This window comes from Scylla paramamosain, chromosome 26, assembly GCF_035594125.1.
Source record: "Scylla paramamosain isolate STU-SP2022 chromosome 26, ASM3559412v1, whole genome shotgun sequence".
Taxonomy (NCBI): domain Eukaryota; kingdom Metazoa; phylum Arthropoda; class Malacostraca; order Decapoda; family Portunidae; genus Scylla; species Scylla paramamosain.
The window spans coordinates 21,644,091-21,656,590 of NC_087176.1; the positions used below are offsets into that span (position 1 = coordinate 21,644,091).

The 12,500-nt window shown below is 41.8% G+C and overlaps 1 long non-coding RNA gene across 5 annotated transcripts in view; it reads right to left on the reverse strand.

Moving 5' to 3' along the window:
- Positions 1–12,500, reverse strand: part of LOC135113835 (uncharacterized) — a 50,821-nt gene that overhangs the window by 1,879 nt on the left and 36,442 nt on the right. For 2 of the 5 annotated variants that reach the window (XR_010275092.1, XR_010275091.1), the window contains exons 2-3: positions 2,791–2,983; positions 472–646 (exon numbers count right to left, since the gene is read on the reverse strand). This is a non-coding gene — a long non-coding RNA (uncharacterized LOC135113835). Of the gene's footprint in view, positions 1–471; positions 994–2,790; positions 2,984–12,500 lie in introns of those variants that run through there. The other 3 variants (XR_010275094.1, XR_010275090.1, XR_010275093.1) reach the window with 3 other exon arrangements.

A 12,500-nucleotide genomic window follows, 5' to 3' on the forward strand; every position in this document is an offset into this window, starting at 1 on the left:
CTTAACGAACACAAGAACTCCCCCACTCCCCGCCCTCCCTTCCCTCACGCGCGCGCACGCACGCACGCACGCACGCACACACACACACACACACACACACACACACACACACACACACACACAATTCCATACATAAAAAAAAATAAATAAAAAAATACAATAAAATAAGGAGACATTTTGAGCCATATTTCCCTTATTTCCCCTTGTCCCCTCGTCTCTTAGGGCTCAAGATGGCCGCCCACACCTGCTTCTTACTGGCGGGCAGGTGTGTATTTTGTACATCGCTAATTAAAGGAGTAATTAATAATGGTGGGGCATCACCCTCGATCATCCCTCGATTTTCCGCCATAAGATCTCCGCCACCCGTCCTCACATATACGCCTATTTTCCCTATTTACATCTCCCCACCGCCGCCATTCTCGTGTGTGATGATAGCCAGATGATTTGAGTGTAGAATGGTAGCCATGTTACCTTCTCAAGGGCCATGGTGTCGCCGATGATGATGGATAATTGTGGCTGTCTTTATCAATCCCCGCGATGCAATTTTGTAAGCAGACTCACCATCTGAAATGGACGCTCGATCTTGATCTTGATGGTACAGGTAGCTCGGGATCACTCTTAAGCCAGGCCTTTGGATCGGCAACTCCTGTAGAAGGGGGGAAAAAAATAACAAACAGCATCATCTACAGTAACTGTTCCTACACCTGGCACGCCACATTCTCTCCAGAAACTCTTTCACCGCCTCAATCATCCTTTCATTCGCCTCTCTACACAGTCCCAGCAACACCATCCACTCCTTTCCTGTGTTCTCCACTCTTTCATTCCTATCATGCCCTAACTCAGTCAGTATCACTTGCATCATCTCATTCCTGTCTCTGGCATATTTCACACATTCCACCACCACATGTTCCACCGTCTCATCCTCTCCCATGTCACACATCCGGCACACTTTGCTGCGGGACTCAGACCACCTGTAACTCCTTGCATTCACATCAATACACTGTGCCCTCGCTCGGAAGAGATCACGGCCCAGGCTTCCATCATACTACCTTTCATACCTTGGGGCCCCTTTCTCCTTGTACCATTCCAGGGTCTTCTTTCTTTCCGTCTCATTTTTCCATTCATTCAGTCCCACACATTTCACTTCTTTGTCTATCTCATTCTTCCATTTTCTCACATCCCAGTCAGCTCCCACTCTGCCTCTTGTTACCACCCATTCAATCTCATTTTGATTCCTCCCAGCCATTCTCATCGCCTACACAACTTATAAGCCAATCCTGTCTGTCATTCTCATGCACCTCTTCCACCATTTGCTTCCACTTTCAATCCACAGGTACATCTTCCTTGCTATTCTTGAGTCATCCATTTTCTCAAGCCTAATCTTGTATCTAAATGCTCTCTCTAGTTTACAATCTTGAATCTTGATCTTTGTCTGGCATCTTTTGGGAGTTTTTTGAAGCTTTTTTTTTTTTTTAATGTTTTTAATATACTTTTCGAATAGTTTTGAAAGTAAATTGTGGGGAATTTAATGGGCTATCATGGTGTACTATTGGTTTTGTTTTTTTGCCGGTAGTTATTTAGATATTCAGAAAAATGTTGAAGGTATTTGGGTGTCTTAGAATTTGATATATATATATATATATATATATATATATATATATATATATATATATATATATATATATATATATATATATATATATATATATATATATATATATATATATATATATATATATATATATATATATATATATATATATATATATATATATATATATATATATATATATATATATATATATATATATATATATATATATATATATATATTGTTTTTGTTTTTCTCTTTATTAACTAACTTGTAATTGGTGATGGTGATAGTCAGAGATGAGGAATTTAATGGACTATCATGGTGTACTACTACATTTTCTTTTTGTCTGTTAGTTATTTAGATATTGTGAAAAATGTTGAAACTATTTAGGTGTCTCAAAATTAGAATTGCTATATATTTTTCAACTTTTATCCTTATTAACTAATTTGTAATTGGTGATGGCGATAGTCAGAGATGAACAATTTAACGGACTACCATGGTGCACTATTAGTTCTGCTTTTTGACTGATAGTTATTTACATATTTAGAGAAATATTACAGAAAAATTAATCAATTTTTTCTCCCTCCTCCTCCTCCTCATCATCATCATGTTTCTCTTCTTCCTATTATAATTACTACTAATGTGTGTGTGTGTGTGTGTGTGTGTGTGTGTGTGTGTAATAAGAAGAAGAAGAACAAGAACAAGAACAAGAACAAGAACAAGAACAACAAGAACAAGAATAAGATGATGGTGATAATGAAGACACACATATATAGAAGACATACTAAAACCTCCCTTAAAAGACATACGTTTTCTCTAATTACGTCACTTATTTAAGAAACATAAGGTCGAGCATCCTACAAATTTACTTACACGTAAAAATTATAAATATAGCTCTTTCTCTGACTTCTCCCACTTAAACATAATAATTAGTAGTATTAAACATCACAGAATAGTAGATTTAAATAGTATATACAAGTGAAACTATAAAAAAAACTCGTATAACAGCAATATACAGGAATAACGAAGTACAGTCTAGTGTCCCTTAAAATACATACGTTTTCTCTAATTACGTCACGCCTTTAAGAAACAAAGTCGAGAATCTTTGCAATTACGTTTACAAAATGGACCATATTGACATTACACGCATAACTACTATTACTAATTCTATTACTACAACTACTACTACTACTTACAGCCACTTCTATCACCGAAATAGTTGTACCACGTAACTTTCAGGTCTCCTTGTTCACCGATAGTCCAACACACTACAAGGGCGGCATGATAGTCCAAGAGGTCACCACAAACGTGTGACCATTCACTACTCCTGCTACTACTGCCATGCTGGTGGTGGTGGTGGTGGTGGTGGTGGTGGTTGTTGATGCAAATCTGATGGAGAATAAAGATAATAGTAGGTAATAGTAGTAGTAGTAGTAGTAGTAGTAGTAGTAGTAGTAGTAGTAGCGTTAGTAGTAGTAGTAGTAGTTTCAAGACACTTATTCATCAATTTTTGACTACTGCTTTGACCCTTTTATGGGACTGGCATTTCAGTGGGCATTTTTTTTATTGGATTTTTGTTGCCCTTGGCCAGTGTCCCTCCTACATAAAAAAAAAAAGTAGTAGTAGTAGTAGTAGTAGTCCGTGTTTCGTTTTCTTCACCCGTGTTACGTTTTCTTCGTCCCTGTTTGCCTTACGCCCATCTTCGCATCTTCCACTGCTCTACTTTGTGTCAGAAACAAGTCTCATTCTTCTACTTACTTTACCGCTGTCTCTGCATCATTATTTTGTTGTCTTTCATTCCTATTATACTTCTAGTTTCTTCTAATCCCTTGGTGTCCCTTTGTCGCTTTCTGTTCTTCCTTTATCATCAGTTTCTGTTGTCCTCATTCCTTTTTCTAAGTTTCATTAATTGCTCTCTTTCATTCCTCTCATTTTATACCTCTAATTTATCCCTTTTGTAGTTCCCTGGTGTCTCTCTGTTTCTCTCTGTGTCTCTTTTATCACCAGTTCCTGCTGCTGTCACTCCCCTTCCTCTCCTGACCAGTTATTCACCACCACTCTTGTTTCTTGCCATTCCTCGTTACTCAGTCATTCTTAATCACTCCCTGTCGTTTCTTGCCGCTGGTTATCATTCCACGTCATTCTCAGTCATTCAAATTCCTCTCTGTGACCTCTTGGCACTCTTTAGGATTACGTGTCATTACCACTCATTCCTAATCATTCCTTGTCGTTTCTTGGCACTGCTAGTCATTCCTTGTCACTCGCAGTCATTTTTCACCTCTCTCAATAACTTTTTTGTCTTTCCTTATCATCTCTTATCACTTCAAGTCATTTCAGTCAACTCCATATAATTTCATAATTTCAAAACACTCCTAGTCGCTCATATTTTTTTTATACTCCTCACTCCAGAAGCCTCCCAGCCACTCTCATTTTCATACCTCGTCACTCCAGAACACTCCAAATCACTCCCGTTTTCATACATACCTCTTCACTCCAGAACACTCCAAATCACTCATTTTCATACCTCGTCACTCCAGAACACTCCAAATCACTCTCATTTTCATAGCTCGTCACTCCAAAACACTCAAAATCACTCCCATTTTCATTCCTCTTCACTCCAAAGCACTCCTATAGTCACTCCCTGTCAAACCCTGTCACTCCTTGTTCATCTCCACCATCTCCAGACACTCCCCAACCCCTCCTAGTCTTTCAGTCACTCGTACTCACTCCACACGCCTGTCTTTCCTCATTTTTTTGTCTCGTACTAATACCCAACACACCAATGCTACCCTACTCTCTCTCCCCAGCCTCCCATCCACGTGTCGGTTTCCTCATCGTCTCCTTGCACTTCTCTCCCTCCCGTTCTCATCTTGATTACTGGGAGAGGCAGTGTCGCAGTGGCCCAGTCAAGGGTGCGTCTATGTTTAGCCTTCAGCCTTTCAAGTTCCGACTAATAGATTCTGGTCTTTTTTTTTTTCTGTTTAACTCCTTCATTTGCGTCCGTGTGATGGAGGTCAAGTGATTTGGTGCAAAGGGCCTCGCTTCCACTTGATTTGCTACGTTTGACCTGCGACGCGTGACTTGAAGTGGCGGGGAGTTGAGAGGTTTAAAAGCTCCGTCGGTCAGTTTCCCCTCTTGACTGCTTAAGTGGCAAAGTGGCTGCGTTTAATTAGGATGATTTTGAACGAAAGGCTGTGGAAATCTTGCTACTCCCTTTCCTATTCTTTCTCCATGATTAGCTCTCTCTCTCTCTCTCTCTCTCTCTCTCTCTCTCTCTCTCTCTCTCTCTCTCTCTCTCTCTCTCTCTCTCTCTCTCTATCTATCTATCTATCTATCTATCTATCTATCTATCTATCTCTTTATTTGATTAACCTCTTCTCATTTCTCTTCTTTTCTTCCTTTCTTGTGTTACTCTTCATTTCCTTGCTTACCTCTAATTTCTATATTTTCTTATCTTCCTCTCTCTTCTTACTCTTCCTGCCATTGCTTATTTTTCCTGTTCTCTTTTCCTTTCTTCCTTTCTTTCCTTACCCTTCCTTTCTTTGCCTACCTCTAATTTCACTTTTATTATCTTCCTTTCTCTTCTTTATCTTCCTTTCCTTGCTTATCTCTCCTGTTCTGTTTTCCGTTCTTCCTTTCTGTTCTTACTCCCTTTCCTTGCCTATCTCTACTTCTCTCTCATATTATCCTCCTCTCTCTCTGCTAACCTGTCTCTCTACTTACTCTTCCTTCTCTTCTTTGCCTCTCATCCTCTTTTCCTACCTGTCTTTCTTTATTTTTACTCTTCCTTTCTTCTAATTTCTCTCTTGTTACCTTCCTCCCTCCCCCCCTTGCCTCTCATTTCCTCCTGTTACATATCTTTACAGACTTAACAATTAACAAGTGAAATTGGAGTAGCTTTTTATCTCTCTCTCTCTCTCTCTCTCCCTCTCTCTTCTTCCTCTTCTTCCTCCTCCTCCTCTTAGACTTAATTCTTTATTACTTTCCTCTCAAATTCATGTGGTTTTTCTATACAACATTTTTTTTTTTTCTGGGCAGTATTGGTTAGAGTGATGAGAGTGGTGGGGAGGAGCGTCTGTATTATCCTGTCTCTCCCACTAATAGCGTAGAATAGTTACCGAAACAGTTTAGTAAGGAGTTCTGTTGCTGTTTGGACTTTCTTTGTATTCCTTTGTATTCGTCCTTTTCCTCCTCCTTCTCCTCCTCCTTCTCCAGCAATATAACCAACCAGCCGGACAGATAGACAGAGAGAAAGAAAGAGAGAGAGAGAGAAGGACACACAGAGGAGGGTTTAGAAAAAGACTCGGGAAGAAAAAGTCCACGACATCCTTTTCTTATCTCATTGAGTGTCCGTCTGCACGGCTCTTCAAACAACGCGAGGAAGAGCAGGAGGAGGAGAAAGAAGAGGAGGAGGTGGAGGAGGAGGAGGGGGAGGAGGAGAAAGAGGACGAGGAAGAGAATAGATCAGTGAAAGGCTTTGTGTTGAAGTATTTTTTTCTTTCTCTCTCTTAGTGGTTAAAATGGCGGGTAGTTACGAGGAATACAAAGGAAAGCCAAACAGCAACAGACCTTTTGGTCCTTGCAAAGGAGGAGGAGGAGGAGGAGGACCACGAGGAGGAGGAAGAGTTGAAGTTGTAAAACGTCACTGAAAAATCTGAGAAAACTGATAGTTTTTTTCCGTTCCTCCTCCTCCTCCTCTTTCTCCTCCTCCTCCTCCTCCTCCTCCTCCTCCTCCTCCTCCTCCTCTTGGTCATCTGTCATTATATTTCCTCGCCTCCCTGACTCTGGCCCTCGCTCTTCCAATCAGAAAGGCTTGTCAAGTCATCCGTTTGTCTGAAGCGTGGAAATGATGGATGATTGTCGCCTTTCAAACAGACACACACACACACACATACACACACACACACACACACACACACACACACACACACACGCACGCACAGATAGACACACAGACCGACACTTAAGGTTCACGTTGAGTGTTAAATGAGTGTTTTCCGTTTGTCGTTCTTGGAAAGTTCAATCATACAGGAAAGAATTGAGTTTTCTTCTTCTTCTTCTTATTATTATTATTATCATTATTTTCTTCTTTTTTTCTTTTTTTCTTCCTTTCAGGTCTCCTATTTCTCTACCTAAAAAAAAAAAAATGACATTGTAGTTTTATTTAGACAATTGACAGACAGATATGTGTTTCAGTTCTATGTGTTACTTTCTTTATTATTCATTTGTATAAATTTTGTTACTCGTGTATTTTGCAGTATGTGATTCGTCATTTTGTCTATAAAGTGTGTGTGTGTGTGTGTGTGTGTGTGTGTGTGTGTGTGTGTGTGTGTGTGTGTGTGTGTGTGTGTGTGTGTGTGTTTAAGTCATTCACACGCACCCCCAGGAAATAAAATAAAATAAAAAAGTTTAATTAAAGCCATGAAAAACAGATTTGCCAAAGATAACTTGGTGTAAAGATGAACAAGCCTTAAGCGTCTGTTATGAGCACCAAACTTTTCTAATTAAGCTTTTTTCTTTTCTTTTTCTTTTTTTTTTTTTTTACTCGAGCATAAAATGAGAGTAATGGTCTAAAGATAAGCAATCATTGGCGATTTCATTAAACGGCATTTAATTTGCACCAAGAGAGAGAGAGAGAGAGAGAGAGAGAGAAACTTAAATTTACATATGCATTGTTTAATAAGTTTTAAAATTTTTCTTTTATCTGTCTTTGAAACTCTTCTCAAACTTTTTTTCCCATCCCATCCTTCTCTCCTTCTCTTTCTTTCCTTCCCTTCCCTTCCTAAACTCTTTCCTCCTTGCCCCATTCCTCTTTCCTTTTTTCCTTTCCATTCCTCCTTGTCCCAGTTCTTTCCTCCGTCCCCTTCCTTTCTTCTGCACTTTTTTCCTGTCTTTTCCTTCTTTTCTTTATTTTCTCTCTTCTCTGCACCTTTTCTCCCTCTTCCATTCATCTTTTCTCCATTTCCTCTCTTTTTATTTTCTTGTATTTTCCCTCCTGTCTATACTATTTTCCTTTTCTATACCCTTTTCTTCCTATCTTCCCCTTTTTTCTTCATTCCCTTCTTTTCTTACGTCCTTTCTTCCCTGTCCCATCCTTCTTTCCTCCATTCCCTCCCATTTCCTCCTTCTCTGATCCCTCACACAAGCTTCTCTCATCTCCATCATCTGCCCTCATTGTCCTAAGTATTCCTTCCTTACCCATTTTCTTTCCTCCTAAACCTTTTTCATCCCTCTTTTCTTCCCTTCGTCAATTAATCAGTTCAACTTTTCCTTAGTTTTTTTTTTTTCCCTTCCCTACTGATTTGTTTCCCCATCGCCAATTAGACACCACGGGAAAAATACATCGAGGGACACTTTTGTTCCCCATCAGCATCAGAGGAAGGAAGTAAATACCACTGATTGTAACAAAACATGACCTACTCTGCTCTCCTGGGACCGTCCTGGTGAGAGAGAGAGAGAGAGAGAGAGAGAGAGAGAGAGAGAGAGAGAGAGAGAGAGAGAGAGAGAGAGAGAGAGAGAGAGAGAGTGGGGGTGGTGGGGCTCGTGGGGAAGGGATGGAGATGGAGAGAATCGAAGTCAGTTTCCAGGGAGGTAATAGAGAAGGGGACTTTTTATGCAAGAGGGGCACTGGTCAAAGGCAACAAAATATATACCTATGAAAAGAAAGAGCCAAAAAAGTTTAACACAAATGAGAGAAGTGTCTTGAGACCTCGCTCTCGAAAGAATTCAATTTATAGGAAGGGGGAAATACAGAAGCAGGCAGGGAGTTCCAGAGTTTACCAGAAAAAGGGATGAAAGATTGAAAATACTGGTTAACTTTTGCATTAGAGAGGTGGACAGAATAGGGGTGAGCAAAAGTAGAAAGTCGTGTGCAACGAGGGCGCGGGAGGATGGAAGGCATGCAGTTAGCAAGATCAGAAGAACAGTTGACGAGAAAATATCGATAGAAGATAGCAGGAGATGCGACATTGCGGGGAAGAGAGAGAGGCTGAAGACATTCAGTTAGAGGAGAGGAGCTGGTAAGACGAAAGGCTGGTCTGGTCTGGGGGGACAGTCTCGTTAGGGGGACAGTAACCTGATGAAGCGAGCAAACACGCGGTTCAAGATTGTCCCAGAAACGAGTAATCATTGGTGACCGTCCTTAGCTCGGGACAGGACCATCAGCTGGGCGGCGGCGGTAGTGGTGGCGACGGCGGTTGTGGTGGTAAGGTTAAACGAAGAGGAAGAAAAGGAAGAGAAGTAAAAGGAAAAGCCAGAGGAGGAGAAAGAAAAATAGAAGAAGGCGCGAGAGAAGGAGATGAGGAGGAGAAGGAGGAAAGCGCTATAGAAGAAAGAAGAGTAAGTAGAGAAGTAATGATGGGTGTTGGAGTGCCCTTCTCTCTCTCTCTCTCTCTCTCTCTCTCTCTCTCTCTCTCTCTCTCTCTCTCTCTCTCTCTCTCTCTCTCTCTCTCTCAAGTGTGTCGGTGTGTAGTAAATATTTAAGAGAGTTCTTAAAGAAAATAGATCGCTGAGAGAGAAAAAAAAAGAATGTCAAGCAAAGAGGACAAAGAAAAAAATCAATAACTTTGCTTCCTCCTTCCTTCCTTCCTTCCTTCTTTCAACCTTTCCTTCAGCATATTCCTCCATCACTTCTTCCTTCATATCTCCTCTCCTTTAACCCGTTTACTCCTCATCCCTTTTATATTTTTATCTCCTCCTTCCTCTTCCTCCTCCTTCTCCTCCTTGCCAAAATAACATTGCCTTCCTAATATCCTTCATCCCCCTACCCACCCCCCAATATCCTCAGTATCCTTTTGTGTCCCACGCTTCCTAACCTCCCTGCCCCATCCTTCCCCTTCCTTCATCCTTCTCCATACACTCCGGCCTCGCTTCTTATAAACAGACGAAGACGAAGCCAAAGTCAAGAAGCCGAACACACACATACTTCCGAACGAGGGCAGTGGTGGTGGTGGTGGTGGTGGTTGTGTTTAGTGATTGAGAATATTGGTTTCAGGCAAGTTGGTTGTGTGTGTGGGGGAGAAAATACTTATATTAAGGTGAGCAGTGAGACAGGTATTGGTGCTTGGGTCGTGATGGTGGTGGTGCTTGTGGTGGTGATGATGGTGATGGCGGTTGTCTGTTCTCTTTGTGTTTTATTGTTTATTTATTTATTTATTTATTTATTCATGTCATTTGGCCCTTTTGTTTGTTTTGATTGTTACTATTGCATGTATTATGCATTAATCTATTTATTCGATAATAGTAGTAGTAGTAGTAGTAGTAACAGTAATAATAATAGTAGTAGTAGTAGTAGTAGTAGTAGTAGTAGTAGTAGTAGTGCTAAAGCAATAACAGAGAGAGAGAGAGAGAGAGAGAGAGAGAGAGAGAGAGAGAGAGAGAGAGAGAGAGAGAGAAAGAGAGAGAGACCAGAGGAACCATGAATCTATCAACTTTCCACTCTCTCTCTCTCTCTCTCTCTCTCTCTCTCTCTCTCTCTCTCTCTCTCTCTCTCTCTCTCTCTCTCTCTCTCTCTCTTCTTCCTACTATTTTTTTCCTCTACTCCTCCTCTTCCTCCTCTTCCTTCTTTGCCTCTCTTCATACTCATCTTTCTCCTCCTCTTTATCTTCCTTTTCCTTCTCCTCGTCCTACTTCTCTTCCTCCTTTTCTTTCTCCTCGTCTTACTCTTCCTCTTCTTCTTCCTCTTCCTCCTCCTCCTCCTCTTCCTCCTTTTCCTTCTCCTCGTCCTACTCCTCCTCCTCCTCCCCTTTTTCCTTCTCCTCCTCTTTCTCCTCTTCCTCCTCCTTTTCCTTATCCTTCTCGTCTTACTCCTCCTCCGCTCTCACTTCTTTCTGCTTCCCCACTCTCTCTTTCTCATTTACGTTTGTGAGAGAGAGAGAGAGAGAGAGAGAGAGAGAGAGAGAGAGAGAGAAAGTATGGGCCAGTATTTACTGTACAATAGGTGTCTTCAACACGAGAGAGAGACATGAGGGCAGGCACGGCTGGCAGCGAGGGGGCGCGCGGCGTTTGCCTGGGAACAAAATGGCGTCCCATCTCCCACTTGTCGCTACTCACAATATTGGTGCTCGATAAGGAGCGAGTGGCGGCCATCATGCAAATCAATGAATTACAGATAATGTGGTATTTGAACGTTAACTAAAGAAATACTGAATTAACCTAAATACTATATTAGTGATGGTTTGCATTCTCTCTCTCTCTCTCTCTCTCTCTCTCTCTCTCTCTCTCTCTCTCTCTCTCTCTCTCTGCGTGTGTGGGCATCTGGTTCTCCTACACGTTCTCATCGCAATACTCTTCCAGTAAATCCATGAACAAAAACTATTTCTATAAAAAATATATTTTATGACAATATGTGTGTGTGTGTGTGTGTGTGTGTGTGTGTGTGAAGAGGCAAGGAAGTGTTTATTGGCGTTGCCTTACACACACTGTATTCACACTGTGCAGGTGTCTGACTCTGCCTCAGTGTGTCAGGCCGAAGCTGCCACACAGACACTTGTTTTTCCTTTTTAAGGCTTCCTCTCATCACACCGTGACACCTGATGACTATTATACAGGCACTGGTGCTAGGGATAGTAGTGGTAGTGGTAGTAGTGGTGGTGGTACGAGTAGTAGTAGCAGTTGTAGTAGTAGTAGTAGTAGTAGTAGTAGTAGTAGTAGTAGTAGTAGTAGTAGTAGTGGTGGTTGTAGTAGTAGTAGTACCAGAAGTAGTAATGGAGGTGGTAGTAGTAGTAGTAGTAGTAGTAGTAGTAGTTGCTCTGAGGTACGGCTGGCCGATGGAAGGACTCCCCAGTACCTGTGTGTGTGGCTCCCCTAATGACGTCAACCACACCATGACGTGCAAAAAGGGGGGATTCGTATGTATCAGGCACGATGAGGTGAGAGATCTGACCGCCAGCATGCTCAGGGAGGTGTGCCACGATGTCTCCACTGAACCGACCCTCCTGCCGCTAGACGGCGAGCACCTGCGCTACAGAACAGCCAACACCACCAACGAGGCTCGAGTCGACGTCAGTGCACGAGGGTTCTGGACAAGGGGACAGAAAGCATTCATGGACATACGGATCTTTGACCCGATGGCCGCCTGTCACCACGAACTCTCCCTGGAGGCCGCCCACCGCAAGAATGAGCAGGAGAAGATCCGAGCGTATGGGGAGAGAATCCAACACGTTGACCAGGGCAGCTTCACACCTCTGGTCTTCACCACATCTGGCGGGATGGGCTCCAAGGCTCAGTGCTTCTACTCAAGACTAGCCGACCTAATGGCAGAAAAGAAGCACCAGCCAAGGAGCCATGTCGTCGCATGGATGAGGTGCCGCCTCTCATTCTCCCTCCTCAGATCTGCCCTCCTGTGTCTCAGGGGGACAAGGCATTCCACTCCCATACCTGCAGACTTAGGAGGCCTCGACTGTGAGGCTACAGTGGTGGAGAGTGGCATAAGAGTAGATAGAGTAGAGGTAGAATGAATTTATAGTTAACAACTAATGTTTATATTATAGAGTATTAGATATGGTTGGATGCCACAGTCATTAGCGGGAGCTGGGGCTAATGACCTCCAAGTAATGGAGCCCCTAATTGACACATCAATAAACATGGGGTGGAGGTATTTGTAGTAGTAGTAGTAGTAGAAAAAAAAAAAAAAAAAAAAAAAAAAAAAAAAAAAAAAAAAAGTAGTAGTAGTAGTAGCAATGGTGGTGATAATAGCAGTAGTAGTAGTAGTAATGGTGGTAGTAGTGATAGTTCTAGTGGTGGTATTAGTAGTAGTAGCAGTAGTAGTAGTAGTAGTAGCAACGATGGTAGTAGTAGTAGTAGTAGTAGTAGTAGTAGTAGTAGTAGTAGTAGTAGTAGTAGTAGCAGCTGTAGTAATGGTGGTGGTAGTAGTACTAGTCTCTTCTAGACAGGGTGGAATCAAAAG